We start from the raw sequence: 4,622 nt of genomic DNA on the forward strand, positions 1-4,622 counted from the left end.
TTATTTATTCTTCTGATTTACATCGCGGGACGGCCATAAATGTCTATCTTAATTAATTTTCGGATTTTCAAACACAAAAGATTCCATGTAAATCAAAAATTCTTTTTTACACTCTCATATGACTCACTGAGTCACGCTAAAACCACCTTAACCAGATTCCACTATGTGACTGAGCACCGCGACGACTCTATATGAACTAGCATTGACTGCTACCACGATTGGTAACACTGGCTCATACAACACGAGTATTGTTTTTTCTGTAACCAGACTTTTTGCCTTGTCGATAGCTCTCTGACATTTGATAGACTATTCCCACGTTACGCTATCTCGAGTTAAACTGTGTAAGGGTTCTGCGATATCAGAAGACATCGGAATAAACTTGTGATAATAATTTAAAAACCCCACAAAAGATAGAAATTGTGAAATGTCATTGGGCAGTGGTGCAGACGTGATCGCTTCTACCTTATCTGGGCAGGGATGCAATCCTCAAGCGTCCAAAATATAACCTAAAAACTCTACGGTCGTTTAAGCGTTGAAAGACCTTGAACAGATTCTGAGTACATCCTTTTTTGTCGCGTCCGCCACATAGTATATCATCTACATACACACCCGTTTTGTTTACACCTTTAAGCACTTCATCTATTACATTTTTAGAAATGGAAGGGGCTGAATAAGCCCGAAAATCATTCTATTGAAACAAAAAAGACCGATGTGGATGTTTAAAGTTAACAAGGGTAAAAATGATTCCGCGACTTTTAGTTGTAAGTAGGCATTAGTCAAATCAATTTTGCAAAAATAATGACAATTTACAAATTTGTTAAACAAGTCTTAAATTATCGGTAAGGGGTAGTGATCGACATCACAATACTTGTTAACTGTAAGCTTAAAATTTCCGCAACAACGAGTTCGACCATCTTCACGACGAGCAGCTACAACGGGTGTCGCCCAATCACTGTGACAGACTTTTTGACATAGGCCCAGCCTTTTAAGACTTTCAAATTCTTCTTTAACAGAATCACGGAGCCCATTGGTAAGGTCGTAAGCTCAATGAAAACTAGGCTGTGTCCCCTCCTTTAGAATAATCGACGCTTCAAAAAATGTAATAGGATCCGAATTCTATTCAGGAAGAACATTAGGAAAACTTCGTTTAATTTCTCTTACAATTTCCAAGTTATCCAAATTTGACACCCACTTCCTTTTGACTAATTCAATCACATCGTCTGACTCTTAACTTCGTAGCGTCAGACATTAATTTATTTTTTGCGCTACATTTATAAAATTCGTTAAAAATATCAAGCTGCATGAACGTAAATGCGAAGCCTGAGTCGATTTCAAACTCGACTTTGTACACATCATCTAACAAAACACTAACTTTTTCCGCATCGACGGTACAAACCTGACTCACGATGTCCTTGACGTGTTACTCCAAAATTTCTATGATGTTGAATGACAGGTCCACTCATTGGCTGGACAATCCTTTGGCTCATCTGACTTGCGGCCACAACTACTACTTGGAGAATGTAGTTGATCCTTCTTTTTACAAGGACGAGATTGCCGCTTTTTTCTTGCAGCGCTGCCTGCATTTTTCTGGAAAGACGAATCTGTTTCTTGACAACTTCAATGTGAAGCACCAGCTTGCACGCTGCTTCGAAGGTTGAATCCGTGACTGAAAGTAGTTTTCTAACCATTGAATCGTCCTGCAAGCCTACTATTAAGCGATCTCGTAGTGCTTGATCCAACAAAGTGTCAAAGATCCAGTTTTTTGACAACTGCTTAAGGGCAACTACATATTCTTTCACTGATTCACCGACTTGTTGAGAGCATGTGTAGAATTTGTAGCATTCCGCTACTTCCAGACATGGAGGCGAATAATGCTCTTTAATGACGATCACCACCTCAGAGAACGTTTTGTTCTTCGGGAAATTTGGGAACTAACAGATTTTTCAAGGGCTTGTACATCTCCGGCCCCAAAAGTAAGAAGGATGACCCTGCCCTACTACCTGCAATTCTTTGAAGGACAGTACCTTATACCATGAGCATGGTAATTTTTATAAAACTAAATAGGAAGGACGGCCCTCCCTTACTACCTACTTTTCTTTACCGAGAAGTACCTTATACCATGGGCATGTTATTTTTCCGGTGGAACTATGGTGAAAGCTACTATTTCAAATATTTCTCTATCCTATCATCTCCAGATATTTTATAGTTTGCTAAATGTAACTTGTACGTTCGGTTCATCGTAAAATGTGCGAGCTTATATATCACCTTATGCCTACATTTTAAAGGGTTTTATACTATGGACACAGTTATTATTTCATTTCATCTCAAGAGGTATTGAAATTAAAAAAACTTGGTAATTAAACTTTTTTTTATCATTTATTTATCTAAAAATAAAAATAAGGTTCCATTAGTGTATGATACGATCATACAACAAGAACTTATTACTATTGAAACATTCTTGGCAAACAAAACAGGAATACATTTTTTCTACAACTTTTTAGAAAATCGATTTATTTTGAAGAAATTTTAATAACAAATTTGAATTATATTTTTAAATATGTGTATAATTATTCACGAGTTTACTTCGACATTCCCTTTGAAATTTTGTTAATCAGAACGTTTAGTTGTGTTCCAAACCTATCAGTTGGATTCGTGATGTCATACGCGAGTTTTTGTAAGATAAGCCAAACTGGGTAAGCTGCTTTCGGTACTGAACGTCCACCGCGTAAAACAGTTTGAAGGTCGTATCTAGTACAGCTATCGGTATCGGTAACTTGTATTTAGTTTGGTCTATGACTGCATACACAGCCTTTAGTTTCCGTATAGGTCCAACAAAGACCAGAAAATGTTGTAGAGGTACAGATCTTCTCTTTTCTTGGTAAACTGGATATTCACTTCCGCAGCATTCTGAAAACAAGAATTAAAACTTTATTTACCACAAATATTGATAATAGGCACTGCCACAAAAAAGAATTATGAGTGGTAGCTTAACAAACAAAAAAATAATAATACAAATTAAATTAAACACTAACCCGCTTCGTTTACATTTTCTGTTAGCCTCCTTCTTTTAGTTATGGGCTCTCCATATCTCATGTGCGTTGTCCTCGACAATTTTGGTAGAAGCCACAGAACCACAGCGTCCTGACTATCTGTGAAGTAAAACGTTTGTCTCAGAAAATACGTAACAACATTTCATTATGAAAGACTCAATTACATTGTATGTCATACACCTTCTGGTAACTCTTCGATGTTGTAAGCAAACTCTTTATCTCTGTCACATTTCAGGCTGCTTTTCAGTATGGGTACTATCTGCTGTCGGATTCTACTCCATTTCTCGAAAAGCAGATTCCCCTTTTCAAGAAGGAGAACATTGAAGTCAATGTTTATCTGTAAATCATAAATAATAGGGGCGTCACCTCTATTTCGACAGGAAAAACAATTTTTTGGCAACAAACTATTAGAATCTTTAGTTGAATGATGAATTAATCGGTTTGATGAGGCAAACATTAAAAATTATTGTCACTATTGTTCCTATGATGTCTCAAATATGGGTCTATCGCGATATATCGGAATAATCATATTTAAAGACAAGTTAGAAATGGGTAGGGATTAGACCAACATAATTTTTTTACTGATCATATGGTGCCTTCCCGCCCCCATGGAACGTTGAAAAAGGGTAGGTTTCGACAAAATTATTTTTGTGACCTGTCAAAGGAGTATTTCTGGCCGTTTGGATGTTTAAAAGCACTTAAACGGTAAGTTAAATATGATCATTCTGATATCGTGACATACCCATATTTAATATACTAATTTAACAAAAGTAACAATAATTTTAAGCTTCTGCCTCGTCAAATCGCTTTATTTATCGTTCAGTTAAAGATTCTATTAGCTTGTTGCAGAAAAATACTGTTTACCCAACCGAAAAACAGGTGACGCCCCTATTTTGCAATTACACCTTGTATTGCTATTAGAATTTTTATTTACTATTGAAGTTTTGTATTGTTTTTATAAAACTAAAATTTCCACCCAAAATGACAAATTTTTAATAAAACAGTTGAATTCTCATTCAGAAAATATGAATTTTCGAAAAGTAATTTCATTTTCAATCAAATGGTTGAATTTTAACATAAGAAATACTTTTTTCAAACCGTTGGATTTTATACGAAAATAACTGCATTTTCTACATAAAATTTATAATTAAAAACAACAGTAGAATTTGCAAGATAATCAAATACCTCGGTAATTCTTGAGAAACCATTTTTGTCATTAAAACCTTTTTTAATTTTTAAAATACATTTTTACTACCTTCATTTAACATTCCGGTTTCTTCCATCGTATAAATAGCGTCTTTATTTGCAAGCTTCAAAAATGTAAGCAGCCGAAAATCAATGAAATCTCTGTTTAAATTTATGAATTCTACCAGATCACGCGCACTCTAAAACTTAAAATTTTCGCTAAGTCTTCTCTTCTTCAAAGATGAACTTCAAATGTGAAGTCATGACTCTGAGAGGTACAATTGACCTGTCACTAATGAGCTCTCGGCCAATGAAACGATAGAGGTTTTTGTAATGGAAAATTTTGTGAAGAAATCTGTACCACTCAAGAATTACGAAGAAGAAGTC

Source organism: Belonocnema kinseyi, chromosome 1 (genome assembly GCF_010883055.1).
Source record: "Belonocnema kinseyi isolate 2016_QV_RU_SX_M_011 chromosome 1, B_treatae_v1, whole genome shotgun sequence".
Taxonomy (NCBI): domain Eukaryota; kingdom Metazoa; phylum Arthropoda; class Insecta; order Hymenoptera; family Cynipidae; genus Belonocnema; species Belonocnema kinseyi.